The following is a 17,793-nucleotide window of genomic DNA, read 5'->3' on the forward strand; positions in this document are numbered from 1 at the left end:
TGACCCAGGTAAGGGGTAGCCTCGAACCGGCGCATGGATCGGTTCCCGTTCCCGGAGAGCCAACCCCGCTCCAGGGCCGCTCCCGGCCTCCGTCCCCGCCAAGCGGCCTAAGTCCCTCTTCCGGCCGCTCGCGTCCTCCCGCCGCCACCCAGCCCGTCCGTCAGCCGCCAGCCGGAGGGGGGAAACCGAGGACAGGAGGTCGTCCTCGGCTCGGCTCGGCCGGCGGACGGAGCACAGCCTCGGTCGGCGGCTCCAGGAGGAGAGCCGAACCCCGGCAGCCCGCGGCGCTCCCGGGACCGCCTTCCCCACAAGTGCTTCCGGGTGAGCGGGGCGCCGACCCCGTGGGCCCGCCCCTCCGGCGCCTCCGCCAAGCCGCTGGGGCCGCTGCGGCTCCTCCCGGGGCTGCCGGTTCCCGCTGTCCGTCCTCGGCCTCGGCGTCCAGCGCGGGCACGCCGGCGGGACTCGGCAGGCCGGCCCGGGAGTCCGTCCGTCCGCCCGGCGCTGTGCTCGTCCGCTTAGCCCTTCTTCCCCCGGGGGAACGGGTCCTGCTGCTGCTGCTGCTGCTGCTGCTGCTGCTGCTGCTGGAGGGGACGCCGCGGCCACAGCCCCGCGCGCCCCGACACAGGTAAAAGGGCCGTCCGTGGCGCCGGCTGGCCGAGGCCCGCTGACCCTCGCCGGGGTCGCCCCGCTGCCCGCCGCCTTCTCCGGCATCCCTTCGCCCGCTCCCCGACGCGCCCCCCGTGCGGCGGCGGAGGAGGGGGCGACTCCCATTGTAGGAGACGCGAAAAACTAGGCGCTGTCCCTGGGTGTCTCTGCTCGGACGCCACCTTCCCCCGGAGGTCCTGTCCCGGAGGGGCACCCCGAGGAACGGTGTCAGGCCGTGGAGGGCACAGTGGTTTGTGTTTTTGTTTTTTTTTTGGAGGGGGAGCGCAGTGGGGGTTTTTTATTTTCTTTCAATTCTCTTTCCTCCTCCTTGCCCCGCACTGGAACGCGGGCTTAACAGGCGATCGCCAGGAGGGCCAGGGTTAATGCTTGACTAATATGGGACATTATTCACGCCCACATTGTTAAGTTATATAGCTGCGGCCAGGCCTGCCTTCCCCTGGCGGTGGATCTCCCATCAGGAGGAAGCAAGGAGGGGACTCTAAGAAGCCCACTTCTTTTTCTTCTTTAGTCGCGGGGGGTTCCGGGGAGAGGGGGAAAGTGGGGAGAGAAAGTTCAAGTGCTGGCCCTACTTTTCCCACCGTGGGGAGGTTGCAGGGATCAGGCCGTTTCGCGGGGTGCAGAAGAGTGTGTCCCTAAACTTCAGCTGTTTGTACTTAATGACTCAGCGTTTCTGCCCTCCATAGAAGAGAGATGGAGAGGTTTAATGAATGAAAAGAGACATGTGTGGACATCTGTGCGCAAAGGTGCAGCTGTTGGAGAGCGCAGAGTTGCAGGGACTCCGGAGTCGGCTGTGGTTTTGAAAGTCTTAGAGAACAAACCTCTCAGCTCCCCAGCCCGCTCTGTTTAACCAATATGGAGATGTTGATGACCTAGTATTAAAATTATGCCTATGATGAGGATGAATTTTGGAAAGTGTGATTCATCTAGGAAGTTAGGTCATTCGCTTGATGAATCATTGATACAGATCTTGAAATAGGGGAAAGTGAAGTTTCTGCTCGTCTAATTGGGTGTCTTCACTCACATCCTAGGAAGTGCTTTGGGAGGTTTGTTGGTGGCCATTTGTTGTAAGAAATATTGCAGGGAGAACGGATAGATGCTTTGGCAGGATGTCTGGGTTTAGGCCAGCGTGCTGGCTCCTAAGTGGGTTGTTAGGATCCTGTTTGTTGCCCACATGTGGGAGGGTAAAAGGAGTTTGGAAGTAAGATCCATGTCCAGGGAGAGGAGGGCTGCCATCAAGAAGGTACGAGAAAGTTGAAGACATTTGCTAACGGTGCAAACCCGTCTTTAGAGTGGAAGGCCTCCCCCGGTTTGCCATTCCGTGCTTGAAAATGGAAAATGAGATGAACTGTACTGGGCTTTCATTTCAGGTTTGGTTACTGGAAGTTGGAACTTACTGGAATTGCTTCATTTTTAAACTAGAAGCAACTGCATTGCTGAAATGTAACTTAATCATATTTGGCTTTGGAAATGTTGTGAAGAAAAAGTACTGGCTCTTTGAATCCCTGGAGCGCTCACCTTGCTTTGCCTCTCTGCCCCTTTGGAAGTTAGCTTGCTCTGCCTGGATGCTCCATCTCTGAGGACTTGAACGAGCTGGTTCTAAAGCGAAGGCAGGTTTACCCTGTTGATCTTGGTCACCAGTCTCCTTTAATGCCTTGGCTCAACCTTGGCATCCGTCTTACTGTGGGAGATCCCTTCTTTCATTCAGAGTGTTGCTCGATGTTGCTTTTGATTTTCCTCCGGCTCCTAGTGACTGAAGAGTTTCAGTTCTCTTGTCAACAGAGCGTGCCTTTTGGAAAACCCCTTGTGGGAAACACCGTGCCTGGCAGCCTAGATAGGTAAATGGGCAATATCTAAGCGTGTCCGCGATGAACGGAAAAAGACGATAGGGCCAAGATATTTGGCAACAGACCTCTCTCTCAAACAAAAACCAGTCCTGATTTAGGAAAGAGGTTAACAAGAGGGAGAGAACACAAGTCCTTCCAAAATTCTTTTGTGGCTTGCTTTGCCTGCTCCCAGTAGGAAATGGACCGGAGCTGGTGATGTATAGACCTGGCAGGGTGCTGGGGATGTTGTTGAGGAGCGCTGAAATAACCTTGTCTGCCCGCCCTTTGGCCGCCCTGCGCACCGCGCCTGCGCACCGTGCCTGCGCCTGCGCCGTGGGGCCCTTCCACACCTTCCTCTCCTGGAAGGTAGTCGCTCTGTTTCTGGAGGATCCAGATGATCCTCTAACTGGGAAAATGTGCTGACCATTATTTAAAAAAAAAAAAAAAAAAAAAAAAAAGCTTTGAAAACATTGAGCAAAATACCTTCATGTTTTTCTCCATTTTCCTTTCCAAGGTGGATATGGGACATTTTTGGAGATTATCCTTTTTGGTGTTACATATTGCACCTTCGCTGCTGGCCTTTAATATATTAGGCTAGGGGGCCCGGTGCAGTAGCGTAGTGGCTAAAGTCCTCGCCTTGCACTTGCCAGGATCCCATATGGGCGCCAGTTCTAATGTCGGCAGCCGCGCTTCCCGTCCTACTCCCTGCTTGTGGCCTGGGAAAGCAGTCGAGGACGGCCCAAAGCCTTGGAACCCTGCACCTGTGTGGGAGATCCGAAAGAGGCTCTGGATTCCTGGCTTCAGATTGGCGCGGCTCCAAGCCCCCGTTGCAACTGCTTAGGGAGGGAGTGAATCACCGGATGGAAGATCTTCCTCTCTCTCTTCCCCTCTCTGTATATCTGACTTTCTAATATAAATAAATAAATAAGTAAATTAGGCTAGACTTAAATCAGACACTAGGGGCAGGTGAAGGCTTGGGGTCCATCTCGGGGTGCCTGGGTTCAGGTCCTGACCCCGCTCGGAGTCCTGTGCTGCTGAGGTCTCGCTGGCCCTTCAGATACAGACAGTACGATAGATCGATAGATCGATACAATAACTTCAAATCCCAGGCTCAGAGCTGCTCCTGGAAGTCTGGTTGGTTTGTGCTGTGTTGTAGCGGGGGCAGGCAGGGGAGCATTGTGCCCCGGGAGTGTGCGTGGCTAGTGGCGGGGAGCACCGCGGACAGGGTGCGTGGGGAGGAGAGTGCTCACTCAGGAGACAGTTGAGGGGGGGGCTTTCGGGGATTGCTGAAGCATTTAAAAAGGGGCTGTGATAGGACGAAAAGGAAGTCTCCTTTCTGCTGTAAAGTCCTAACCTTTCCTCGCTCTCACCCGCTCATTCAAGTAAGCGCTGGTACTAGTTGCTGGTGCATCCCTCTCCAAATTTTCCATTACATTTGCAGTCACATCCGTTTGGAAGGATTATCCCGCGACTTTCATTCTTAACCCTTGCTGTGTCTTAAAGTGTTTTCTGTGTGAGTGTGTCTGTCCTTCTCATTTGGAGAGCGAGCAGAAAGAGGACATCCGGTTTGTTCTTCAAGCGCCTGCATTTGTGTCGAGGCTGGGCCAGGTTAAAACCAGGAGTTGGGAGACTCGAATCTGGATCTCTGGTGGTTGGCATGGACCCAAGCATTTGGTGACGTGTTGGGAGCAGAGTCCGAGGCAGAGCGAGGGGCTGTGATTTGGACAGTCCCAGGCAGCGCAGGATATGCCAGTACAGGGCCCCTCCTTATTGACATAGAGGCAGGCTGGCTGGCAGAGCTCCTTTTTGCTGGTTCACTCCCCAGATGCCTGCAGTGGGGCTGGGCACAGCTGAAACTGGGAGCCTGTAATTCCATACAGGTTTCTTAAAGGGTGGTAGGGATCTGGTCACCTGAGCCATCACTGCCGCTTCCCAAGTTCTGACGCAGGAAGTTGGCGTCAGGTGATGGAGCCAGGAGCCCAAGTACGTGGTTGTCTTAACCACTGGTTCGCGTGCCTAGTCCCCATCTCCATTAAAAAAATACATTGTAAACGTGTTTCATGAGGCAGTTTACAACATAGAGGGTCACTTGCTTAATTTTAATTGTACTGGTAAAAGTAAGCGCAGTTTAAAGACTGCTGTCCCATGTAAATGTTTATATTCGATGATAATTGAATGGCCACATTTGTTTCAGAATTGTTGACCAGCATCAGTTAAAAACATCATAATTTACCTTCTTGCCTTATTGAAGTCTGCTACTGTATTCATCCCAAGAGAACTAAATAGTCCTTTTTCTTATAGCTTCATGCCCTAGGCTGTTCACAATCAAGGGGGGAAAAAAACCTGTGGATCTGACATTAAAAAAAAATCCTCTTGTAAATGGAAGTGCTGCTGGCAGGTTAATTTCTCAAGGCAGGAAGTTGGTACAGAGTCAGTCTTTATTTTGCAAAGTGTTTGTGAGGGAAGTTTATGTTTGTGTGTGTGTGTGTGTGTGTTTTAATTTTAATGTTAGGTGACTTGTGACCAGGAGAATGTTCAGGATTCTTGGCGCTTTTGAAATGTGAATGAAGAGAAAAAATTAATCGTTGAGGAGCAAACGTGATGGAGTCGAAACTCCAGGGTAGCAGTGTCCCTGGCTGTGGCCCAGGGTCTATTTTGAGGCCTTGTCAAAGCTGGCCTGACAGAACCTTCCACAAAACCATAATCTGACCTGGCCCTGCTACAAGCCAGGAAGACCTGCGGTTTAGGCAGAGTGGCAGCCACATGAGCGCCTTGTAAAGGACATTTGTCTCTAGGAGATTACGGCTAAGTTTTAGGATGAAAATCAGCTTAGCGCGCACAGCCCTGGACTCAGGTTTGTGGTGCTCTCCGCCGCTGCTGCTCTCCCCTCCTCCTCTTTGTCTCCCTCTTTCAAGAAAGAGGATGAGTAAGGAAAACGAAGGCAGAAAGTTTATTAGAAAAAAATATGCACACGTGGATGATAGGATTGGACCCAGTATTTGCAGTGTCCTGCTTGTATGTTTTTGGTTTCTAGCATTAGCCAACAATCAGTTGAGTGTTTCCCAATGGAGGAGAGACGCCCCACTGTTCCTGCCTTTGGAAGGCAGTGCCAGTTCGGAGACGTGCACACTGGTCCCTGGGTCAAAGGACTCTGGGCTTGATGGGCCGTTTTCCAGGGGAGTTTGAGTTAACAGGTGAATTACAAGTTTCCCAGTTCTCATTTTGTTTTTCCCATGGGGCTGTGTAGCAGCACACAGAGAGACATCAGGCTAAGCTCTGTTATTATCCGATGCTATCTGTCAGCATATTTATCTCCCAGACCATGTGACGTCTCATGAAAACTTTAGTGCTTACTCTATAAGTATTCATGGATTAAAAAAGATTTTTTTTTGTACCAAAATAGAAGTCTTATAATTTTACCTGGACTTCTGGAAACACACATGTGTTTAGTAAATTAAACTCCGGAGTTTAAAGTTCTTTTCTGATCATTGTAGGAAGCCGTTAAGAGCTTCCAGCCCCACCCTTTGATCAAGGTTCCCGTCGCCGTGTTTAACCCCGGCTCTCTATCTCAGTTAAGGTTGTCTGAAGAACCCAGCGCACAGTTTATCCATGTAAGCCTACATATGCTTTTCCTTTCTTTTGCTTGAGATTATGATTTGGCTCTGGGAAGTTTCGTTTTTCTTGCCCTCAGAATTTGAGATAATTAGCCTTGTAGCATCATGATCTGTTTGAAGATTTGGTGTTAGAAGAAAACAATGAATTGTAATGTTTTCTTTCGTTCTTACTGCTATTGTCTGGTACTCTTATGAATTCCTTGTTTAGCCTTCCCTGTCTTAGTATTCGCCTCCTTAAAAATGAAAAAACCAGCAAGGTATAGTTAGATCTTCCATCTGCCCATTCACTCCCCAGATGGCTACAGCAGCTGGAGCTGAGCTTATTCGAAGCCAGGAGCCAGTAGCAGCTTCAGGTCTCCTGCAGGTGCAGGGGCTCAGTGGGGGGGCTCAGTGAGGGCTCAGTGAGGGCTCAGCGAGGGCTCAACAGGGGCTCAGTGGGGGGCTCAGCGGGGGGGGGGGAGCTCAGTAGGGACTCAGCAGGGGCTTAGCCAGGGCTCAGTGCTTGGGCCATGTTCTGTTGCTTTTCCCAGGTTCCTTAGCAGGGAAATGGATGGAAGTGGAGCGGTGACAGCCTACAGCTAAACTGACTACACTGCAGGGCCATACCCAGGCTTGTGGTTTTCTAACCAACAAATGGAAACAATTAGTAAACATACTTGTTACTACTTTAAATTGTTAGGGCTCCCAGGTGAGTGCCCCGCAGGATTATAGGATTAACGGTAGAGGAGATGTTTGGGTTAGAGTACTTAGTTGCCCCTTGTCATGGCAGAGCTGTGTATCTGGATGGACAGGGAAGGGCCAAGAGAGGGTGGTCACTGCCCCTTGTGTCTTGTTAAACTCTTGCTTTGGATTCCAGCTGAAGTTTCATTTTTAATTGTGGTAAAAGGTAGATAGCGTCTAACTGAACCATACTGACCATCTTTTTCATGTTTTAATTGTAAAACGTTCATTACCATTGACAAGCATTAAGTATATCCACAACTAATTGTGTTGAATTATATCCACGTGGTTGTGCACACCCTTCTCCAGAAACAACTGTTTGTCACCCAAGCTGAAACTGTGCATTAATCAGTAACTCCTCTCCCAGGCCTGTGGCCTCCTCTTTGCTTTGTGCCTCTACGAATTTAACTACTTGGGGTACTGACATGGATCTCAGTGGACGTGGTACCCTATCAGTGGAATTATATGTTTGTGGGTTTTTTGTGTGTGTGTGTGTTATTTTACTCAGCATAGTGTCTTCAGTTCATCTATGTTGTGGTATATTTTAGAATTTCATTCCTTGTTAGGACTGAATAAAATTCCATGCTTATCAAGTCTGGTGTGGTAGGGCAGGTTAAACCACTCCTTGCTGTGGTGGCATTCCCTAATCAAGGTGCCCATTTGAGTTCTGTCACTTCTGACTAAGCTTCCCATCATCTGGAGGTATTTCTGTTTTAGTAGCATGTGTATTTCTTAAGCAAAAATGAGTTTATAAAACATGTGCTATTTTGTAACCAACCGCAGCAGACACACTGGACAGCGGCTCCCACCCTGGTCCTACTTCCTCCTGTTCTGCTTTGCGTGAATATTGCTCCAAGACAGTGGACAAGACCTGTGGCCTAGGATTTCTCTTTATTTTACATATTTATGTAGTTGAGATGTAAAGAAAGGACAAGGCTGCCTTTCACTGATTCACTACTGACTCATTTTTTTGCGTCCCGTGTGGGAGTGCTCTTTGGAACCCTGGCAGCTGCTCTTCCCGTCCAGCTCCTTGCTCAGACGCCAGGGAAGGCAGCAGATGATGCTCCAGTACAGGATCCTGGTGTGGGGCAGCAGTTAAGCCACTGCATGGGCACCCCATCTCGGGTCCGGATGCTGGTTTGAGACTTGGCCGTTCTGCTTCTGGCTCAGCATCCTGGGAGGCAGTGGAGGATTGTCCAGGTACGTAGGTCCCTGCTACCCAGGCGGGAGTCCAGGGAGGAGTCCTGGCTCCTGGCTTCAGCCTGGCCCCTACCTGGCAGTTGGGGCTGTTGGGGAGTGAGCCAGTGGATAGAATCTCTTTCTCTCTGTTTTTTTTTTTTTCTCTTCTGTTCTTTCAAATACATTTTTTAAAAATTTATGATTTCCTGTTTACCTCTTGCTTTTTCCCTTTAGCTCCCAACAGATTTTTTTCTTACACTTAGTTCTCAACAAATTTTTCAAGAGCATTTTGTTTCTACCTCTCTGTATATCCATCCTTCAATGTAACTTAATTTATAAGTCAGCTTATAAATTGCAAAATGAACTTATTTTGAGCAAGATAATTAGTTTGTGAAAGAGAAAAACATTAAGGCAAAAATGAAATTTTAGGAAGCTTAATAAACTGACTATTATGTGGGTTTTGTTTGAAGGTCAAGAAATTATGTATTGTGGTTATTGTAAAGGTTTCCTCAAGATATTCTGTAATGACTTTCTATCTTCTCCAGGCAATCACATTCTAATTTTACACACTAGTCCTTCTCCTGGGATCTCCTATCCAGCACTGCCTTCTCCCTCATCTGCCATACATTCACAAATTTGAAAAGCTGAATAGTTTTGCTACTGAAAGTGTCTGTTGGTCAGAATAGGCTAACTTACTTTCTCTCTTCATTTCTTTTCTATTCTTTTGTTCGCCTTCCTTCCTTCCTTCTCTCCATCTTTCCCCCTTCTTTTTCTTTTTTTCTTCCTTGTTTAACATTTGTTTATTTTTCTTGGGAAGGCAGATTTATAGAGAGGAGAGACAAAGATCTCCCATCCACTGGTTCATTCCCCAAATGGCCACAGTGCCTGGAGTTGAGCTGATCCAAAGCCAGGAGCCAGGAGCTTCCTCGGGGTCTCACATATGGGTGCAGGACCCCAGAGTTTATGCCATCCTTGGCTACTTTCCCAGGCCATAATTGGGAAGCTGGATGGGAAGTGGAGCAGCTTGGACGTGAACTGGCACCCATATGGGATCCCAGGCATGCAAGGCAAGGATTTAGCCACTGAATCATCATGCCAGGCCCAGAACAGGCTAACTTTAGTAGATGTTTACCAGATATCAGTAGCTTAACACAAAGTGTATTTCTCATTCACGTCTTTGTCCCTTGTGAATTGGAAGGCATTGGTAGGAGGGGTTAGTCTGTTCCATGGAGTCACTGAGGGACTCAGGCTGTGCCGTCCTCCAGGACCTCAGAAACTCACCCTGAGTCCTCATCTGGCTGGCAGATATGAGAGCTCACATTCCACGGGGCAGAACTCAGGCACGGGCTGTGTTTACATGTGGGGTGTGAGTTCAGCATACCCTGAGGTTCAGGCTTGAACATTGACCCAATCCCTGACGCTGCATGAATCTTTAAGCAGCATGCTACCTTGTTTTGTGTTGCTTTGTTTTGTTTTAAGCTGAACGCTTAGTATAAACCTATCTGTGAACAGAAAAGTTTCTATTTCTTCTATCAGATGAAGGCTTCTAGAACAAGATGGGCGGAGGGGAGTCTCCCTTGAACCTTATCTGCTTGGTTGCTGGGGAAGTTTGTTCTTGAGTCCTGAGCAACACATCAGAATGGGGCATCTGGCAGAGCTGACGTGCTCATGAGGCACTAAATATCCCGCACAACAGTGGTGGGGAGAGTCCTTTGCTCTGAGTTTTAACATCTAAGCCCATCATCCTCTAGCTGTCAGGTATAGGTAATGAAAAACACCTCAGTGCTGAGAGAATCCTGAGCCAGTCTAGGCAGCAGGGAAGGCACCAGCGGGCATGGCAGCACTATGGCTAGGGTCAAGAGAGAAGGAAATTCTCATGAAGACTTGGACCGGACACATCTTGCCTTCAATAGCCATCCAAAGGCTCAAGAGCTTTTGGTTATGACCATCTTCCTCTGTGTGTCTCTCTCGTTTTAGAAAAGATCTATGTTTGTTTACTTACTCAGAAGGGAGAATGTCAGGGAGAGAAATCTTCCAAATGCTGGTTCTTCCCACAAATGGCCACAAGAGTGAGGTCTGCACAAGGCTGAAGGCCGCAGCTAGGAACTCCATCCTGTTATCCTACATGAGTGACAGGGGCCCAAGCCCTGGGCCAGGCTCTGCTCCCTTCCCAGGTCTATTAAAGGGAGAGAAATGGGTGACAGGGGCCCAGGCCCTGGGTCTGGCTCTGCTCCCTTCCCAGGTGCATTAGAAGGAGGGGAATGGGTGACGGGCCCAGGCCCTGAGTCAGGCTCTGCTCCCTTCCCAGGTCTATTAAAGGGAGGGGAATTGGAGGGGGAACAATTGGGATTCAGACCTGCCCTCTGATGTGGGATGCCAGCCTTAGAGAAGCAGCTTCGTGTGCTCTGCCACAGTGCCATCCCTCCAACCCCGATGTCTTCTGAGTGCCATTGTTTTGATCTGTAGTTTTCCGCCTGGGATATCACGGTGCTGCCGATCTGCTCTGCTCCTCTTCTGTGTTAGATTTATTTCCTATGTGCCATTTCCGTTTATCTTGATTTCCCTCTTTACTAAAAATAGGAATTAAGTCGAAGACTAGAATAGTTTGAGGAATATAGGCTGTTTAGAGCTTGCTTATAATTCTCCCTCAGGTGTTTAAAGGCATCACTGTATTATTGTTTCTTGTTTATAGGATTCCTTTTGAAGCTCAAAACCTTTCTAATATGTGACCTGATCTTCCCTTTTGTGAAAGCTTAAAAAATAATACACATCCTCAGTGCTTAACATTCATTACAATGTATACTGTGAGTGAACTCAAGATTTGTATCCAACACCATGGGGTTTTTCAGTATGACACCTCAAGTCTTTAACTTTTGGGAAGTTATTTTATTAATCATTTTTATTCTATTTCCGCTTTCTCTGGTTATCTGAATATTGGTCTCTGTAGACTGATAAATTTATTTCTTTCTGTCATTTTTGTCTTTTTTCTTATTTCCTTCCGTGACTTCCTGAGCTTTATCTTCCAAGGTTTCTGATTTAAAAAAAATTTGTGTGTGTGTGTGCACTTCACTCTTTCCCAAGGTTTACTTTTACTTGAAAGAGTTACAGAGGCAGAGAGGAAGACGGAGAGATGTTCCTTTCACTGTTCATTTCCCAAATGGCCATAATGGCTAGAGTTGGGCCAGCAGCTTCTCTGGCCTCCCGTGTGGGCGCAGGGTCCCAGGTTTTGGACCATCCTCTGCTACCTTCTCAGGCTATAAGCGGGGAACTGAATCCTAACTGGAGCAGCCAGACACCAACGAGCATGGGCTGCTGGCGCTGTAGGCAGGGGGTTGGTGTGCTACATCACTTTGCTGGTCCTGCGTATTTTATTTTAGCAGCTTCCATCCATCTTCCCTCCCTCCCTCCTTTCCTTCCTTCCTCCAAAATTTGCTATTTCTTTTGTTGCTTCTGGGTAAAAGGGGAGAGGCAAAGAGGGAAGCCACTCAGGACTTTCCACATGTCCAAGTACCAGCGGTGGGGAACCGCCACCTCATATCAACCCAGAGTCTCAGTGTGTTCATATTCCGAGGGTTCTGTCCAAGTGGTTTGGATAATTCTGAAATGCTACCCTTTTCACCAGTCCGAGGATGATGTCACCCTCTCAATGTCCATTGGCTCCACTCACCAAGATTTTTTGCTGTCTTTGTTTGATATAGTTGTCCAGTTTGTTCTGTTCTTACTCTGCAATAGCACCAAATGAGCAGCCATATTCTCTTGCAACAGGGTCTATGTCCACTGCTCTGCCTTTTTTTTTTAAGATTTTTAAATTTATTTTTATTGAAAAGTCGGATATACAGAGAAGAGGCGAGATAGAGAGGAAGATCTTCCGTCTGATGATTCATTCCCCCAAGTGGCCACAACGGCCAGAGCTGATCCTATCCGAAGTATGGAGCTTGGAGCCTCTTCCAGGTCTCCCACATGGGTACAGGTTCCCAAAGCTTTGGGCCATCCTTTGCTGCTTTCCCAGGCCACAAGCAGGGAGCTGGATGGGGAGTGGGGCCGCCAGGGTTAGAACTGGCACCCATATGGGATCACAGTACGTGCAGGGTGAGCACTTTAGCTGCTGAGCTACTGTGCCAGGCCCTGCTGCCTCCACCTTTTTCATTAAGTAGGACCTGTTCTTGCAGGCAAGTCCAAGGACCCGGGCCAGGTACCCCAAGCCTTGCTGGATCCCGCACCTCGGGTTTATGAACCTGGCCCAATTCACTTGGTGGACCCTGGAACCCGGGCCAGGTGACCCGATTCCTTCTGAATCCCCCACCCCTAGAACTCTTGCACCTGGCATCGCCCCTAGTAGGCCAGCCCCGAGGCCCTGGGCCAGGTGATCTAAGCCCTGCTGGATCCCCAACCCGTGAGGCTCATGAACCCAACAATCATCTTGAAGTCATGCCCCAGCACCCCGGTTAGGCGACCTGAGTCCTGCCAGATCCACTACTCCCTGGGTTCATGAACTTGACACCCACCTAGAAGGTGGGCCCCAGGGTCTGGGCCAGGCAACCCAAGCCCCACTGGTTCCCCCACCTCCAGGGCTCATGAATCTGGTCCCTACTACCTAGGTGGGCCCAGGGCCCGAGCCAAGTTACCCGAGCCCTGTCAGATCCCCCATTCCTGGAACTAATGAACCCAGCCCCCGCTGGTCCCAGGTTGGCATGACTTGCCTCACCTCAGTATCCATGATGTTATTGCACATCCTGGCTGCATCTAGTTTGCCCCTTGTTTCAGCTCCTACTGGTGGGTGCTACAGCCTATCCCAGCCCAGCCTGATTGCTATCCCGGTCCTAATGTGAACTGGCTGGTGCTGTGGCCGGATCTGGCTCCTCCTGTCCCTTTTTCTAGTTCTCAGATCTGCCAGTGGGTGTTACGTGCTGGCCTAGACTAGTCGGTCCCCAAACCTGACCCATATGTATGCTGGCCCATACTGTAACCTGCCATGGTCTGGGCTGCTCCTTGCCTTGCTTCTTGCACTCGCCTGTAGAGAGTACATCCTGATGGAGTTTCCCAAGTTCCTCCATCGAGTCTCCTGCCAGGGGCAGTTCTCGCACACACCACTGGGTTGTTGGCCCAGGTTGACTTTGTCTACCTCCTGTCATGTCAAGAACAGTTTTCTTGCTCAACTGGGCACACCCAGTCCTTGTGGTTGGTTCTTGCAGCCCAGTGCTACCTGGTCCACGCCCAGACACAGGTTTCAAGTGGTTCAGTGGGAGTCAAGACCTAGCCTGGCCTGTTCTACACCCAACCTGGCTCTCATGAGTACCAGTAGGGGCTGGTGCTCCACTGTCCCAGCTGGGCCTCCCCCCCCCCCCCCCCCCGTTAGCTCCCCAGCAAGGCCTGACCCCATTCACAGTTCTTGGGTGAGCGAGCAGAGACGGCAGTCCCACAGGAGTGAGCCCACATTTCCCGCTCAGATTCTGCTATCAGGACCACTTCTCTCACTTTCGTTCTCCCCTCCAAACCAATTTGGTGTCAGTCCTCTACTTACATGGACTTACGTGGACTTGTCTGTGGAAGTCCCTGGTCTGTAATTCCTAACCTGGGGCATTAAAACCACAGGTCATCTCTCACTGCCACCTGTGCGATCCTGTCTTGCCTTTGTAGATCACAACCCCTCAAACCACGAGGGTGTGCTGCCAGCTGGCCCAAGGGGCTTGGCCCTGTGCCTTTGGTGCCCAGACCACCTGGGCCCTTCTGCGGGGAGCCATCCGGCTTGGCAACAGATACCCATGTGGGTTAAAAAAAAGGGCCTTCCAGGATAGGATGGTCCCTACCCCCCCTCCCCCCCCACCAGGGAGCCAGTGTGCTCAGCTGTACATACCTGTACTGGTTAGAAAAACATCCAGGCAGGGGGGCCTGAAGGCCCGCCATGATTTTTTTTTTGTTTAATTTTGAGGTAAAATTGACATATCGTAAAATTTTTCTCTTAAATTTGTAATATTGTCAATGGTTAAAGTGGTTAAGCAAGTATCACCACTTCCTAATTACAGATTTTCATTAACCTGGAAAGAAACCTCATTCACATAGCAATTTATTTGCTCTGCTTTTTGTCTGTATGGTTTTGCCCATTCTGGGTTGGCTTTGTCTGTGATAATCTTTAAATATTTTCATTTATTAAAAATACCAAGAGGGAGGGACAGAATCGTCTGTCTGCTGGTCCACTCCCCATGTGGCTGCAGTGGCCAGAGCTGGGCTGTTCTTAAGCCAGAAGCCAGGAGCTTCTTCTGGGTCTCCCATGTGGGTGCAGGTGGCCGGGCACATAGGTAGGGAGCTGAATGGGAAGTGGAGCGGCCAGGACTTGACTGTGCACCAATAGCTGCAGGCAGTGAACTTTTCTGCTACACCATAGCATGGGCTCCTTTCATCATGTTTTTAAGGCTCATCTTACTGCACTGTGAATCAACACTTGAGTCCCTTCAATGAAGGGATGCTACTCCATTGTTGTGGATTCACCATGTGGGCTTACCCGCACGGCAGCTCATAGATGCCTCTGTTTGCACTTGGGCTATTGTGAATAATGGTGTTCATGTATAAGCTTTACTGAGGACGTATGTTTCCAATTCTTTTCTGTGTACACTAGGAGTAGAATTGCTGAGTCCTGTTGAATTTTTAATTTCTGTCATTCTGATTTCCAAAATCTCATTTTTATCTCTGAAATGTTTTTATAACTCACTGTTCTTTTAATAAATATATTTTATTTACCTGAAAAATAGAGTTAACAGAGAGAGAAAGGAAAGGAAAGAGAAATTTTTATCTGTTGGTTTATTCCCTGGATGGCTGCCACTGCCGGGCTGTCCGGGTCCAAACCATGAACCAGGAGCTGCTTCTGAGTCTCCCACGTGGGCTTGGGAGAGTTGTGTCCTCTGCTTTTTTTTTAAGATTTATTTATTTTTATTGCAAAGTCAGGTACATATAGAGAGAAAGATCTTCCATCCGATGATTCACTCCCCAAACGGCCGCAATGGCCAGAGCTGCACTGATCTGGAGCCAGGAGCTCTTCCGGGTCTCCCACACGGGTGCAGGGTCCCAAGGCTTTGGGCCATCCTCGACTGCTTTCCCAGGCCACAGGCAGGGAGCTGGATGGGAAGCAGGGCTAAAAAATATTCTTTCATGTATGTATATGTGCCCCATTATTTTTATCTAGTTGTCAATGATGAACAGTTATGTAGATTCCGTGTATCTTAGCTATTTGTGAACTGAGCTGCTATGAACATTGGGGTGCAGGTAACTCCATGATATGCTGGTTTCATTTCCTTTAGATAGATTCCCAGGAGTGGGACAGCGGGGTCAGATGGTAGTTCTCTTTTTAGTTTTCTGAGGGATTTCCAGAATCCCATCATAGTTGTACCAGTTTGCAGTGCTAGCAACAGTGTGTGTGTGAGGGTATCTTTTCCTCAGTATCCTCATTAGCACTTGCTAGTTTTGACTTTGGCTGATGGCCATTGTAACTGGGATGTGGTGATCTTCATTGCGATTTTCATTTGTGTCTCCTCGATAGTGGTGTTCCAGAGCAATTTTTTTTTTAAATTTTTATTTTAGAAAATGTTTATGTAGTTGATCAGGGTGGAAAGGATCGAGGGCTAGGGAAAAGTGGGTGTGATTATGTTTCCAGATTTTCTTTTTCTTTTTCCTGTTTCTGGGGGAAGAGGATAGATAAGGGGAGAAGTCATCCCAACCACCCCAGTATCTAGGAATGGGGAATGACCACCCAGTATCAACCCAGGGTCCCAATGTGGCGCATGTTCTGAGGGTTCTGCCCACGTAGTTTTGATAGTTCTGAAATTCTGTCGATCTCGCCACTCCATGGATGAGGAAATCCTTCCAGGTCCATTGGTTGACATGTCTCCTCCCAGTGGCAGATGTTGCGTACATTGGTGAGTCTTTATAACAGGTTGTTGACTTTGTCCACCTGCTGTCCTCGCAGGAACAGTGCTGGCCCACACCCAATCCAGTTCTTATGTTGGGTGTTACAGCCCAGCCACTCCTGGTCCACGCCCAGGTACAGCTCTCATATGGTTCAGCAGGAGCAGAGACCAAACCCAGGCCATTCTGCACAAGTGCCATTGGGTGCTGGAGTCTTGCCCAGTTTGACGCTCCCCAGACCCAGTCCATACCCATGCAAGGGAGACTAGCCATGTCCAGCCCAGCCTCCCGCCCCATTCTGGCTCTCGTACACACCAGTGGGAACCGCAGCACAGCTGGGGCATCCCCTTAGCTCGCTAACCAGGTCTGTTCCCTGCCACTGGTCTTGTGCGTTCCAAAGGAGATGGCAGTTCCACAGGGGGAGCCCCCCGCACCCCGCCTCCAGATTCTGTCCCCAGATCTCGTTCTCTCATGTGCTGGTTAGTATCATGGCCCAGCCTGACATTACCATTCTGCTGTTTTCACTGCTGGGTACTGTTATCTAGACCTGCCTGGTAGGCCCCAGCCCCAGCTTTAGTGTGTGCCAGTGAGTGGTATTTGGTGATGGTCAGTGCTAACTACCCCAGCTCAGGTCTGTCATGTGTGTTGGTACTTTGATTTGACCCTTAAAGGTCCTCACACTCCCCCCTTCCAAACTGCTTGGTCTCAGCCCCCTCACTTACCTGGAGGTGCTGTGGCCTTGTCTGTGGGATTCCCTCAATAGTCATCCCTCACCTGGACATGAACCCTAAGGTCTTTGCTTGGCCCCACCCCTAGTACCCAGAGCACTCCACTGGGTGTCCTCAGAGCTTCACTGGGCAGCAGTCCCAGGTCCCACCCACTCAAGCCACACATGGGACAGGTCAAAATCCCAGGTCCCAAGCCTAGACAGACCCGGGCCCCGCCCTGGAGCAGTTTTTTCATGTGTCTGTTGGTCATTTGTATTTCATGCTTTGAAAAATGCTTGTTCATATCCTTTGCCCTCTTCTTAATTGGGTTGCTTATTTTGTTGTTGAGTTTCTTGAACTCCTATATTCTGCTTATTAATCCCGTGTTGGATGTATAGTTTGGAAACATTTTCTCCCATTCTGTTGGTTGCTTCACTGTACCTAAGGATATTATTGTCCAGTTTCATTCCATTTTAGGTAGGCAAGCAGGGAGCCAAAGCAGCTAGGACTTGAACTGGCACTCTGACACACAATGCTGGGCAATCCCTGAATGCAGCAGGTACCATCCCCAAGTGTTAGTAATTAAGCTAAGAAATTAATTGATTCATTTAATCTTTAAAATTTCATTTAATCTTTAAAATTTAATTAATTTAATCTTTAAAATTAGACTTTTGGAGGCCTTAACTATTATTTTTACAATGTCAGTTTAAAAATCAGATTTAGTAATGAAGTGGCATTAGTTTTCATTCCTTCAGCATTTACTGAACATTTTGCTATTTGGTACTTGCCACAAAAACATGCTTGAGATACAGAATCTGCTGAGTTCGTATGTATTTTTATTACCGGATATCTTTGTTTATACATATGAGTGTTGGAGGAACATGTTTGAGAGAGGGGAACACAATTTCTCTTTATTTTTCTAGAAGGACTGATATTACATTTTATCATTGAAAGACATTTGTAATCCATCCTTGCTAGCTTAGAGGGTTGGTTCCAGGAACCACAGAGACGCCAAGATCCACGTACGTTCAAGTGAGCAGTGCACATCTGCTGTGTGCCTCAAATCATCTCGAGGTTACTGGTAATACGTAATACAACGTAAACATTATGTTAATGGTTGTTTTGATTTTCTAAGGGAAATAAGCACAATGAAGACAGTATTTGGTTGACTGTATGGCTGACAGCACC

General features: G+C 48.9%; 1 protein-coding gene across 3 annotated transcripts in view; it reads left to right on the forward strand.

Moving 5' to 3' along the window:
- The first annotated feature begins 399 nt into the window (after positions 1 to 399).
- Positions 400 to 17,793, forward strand: part of LRRFIP2 (LRR binding FLII interacting protein 2) — a 107,320-nt gene continuing 89,926 nt past the window's right edge. The window contains exon 1 of one of the 3 annotated variants that reach the window (XM_040964345.1): positions 400 to 625. The gene's annotated coding sequence lies outside the window, so the exon portion shown is untranslated. The remainder of the gene's footprint in view (positions 626 to 17,793) is intronic. The other 2 variants (XM_040964353.1, XM_040964360.1) reach the window with 2 other exon arrangements.

Source organism: Ochotona curzoniae, unplaced genomic scaffold, assembly GCF_017591425.1.
Source record: "Ochotona curzoniae isolate NIBS_2020 unplaced genomic scaffold, NIBS_Ocur_1.0 contig_1302, whole genome shotgun sequence".
Taxonomy (NCBI): domain Eukaryota; kingdom Metazoa; phylum Chordata; class Mammalia; order Lagomorpha; family Ochotonidae; genus Ochotona; species Ochotona curzoniae.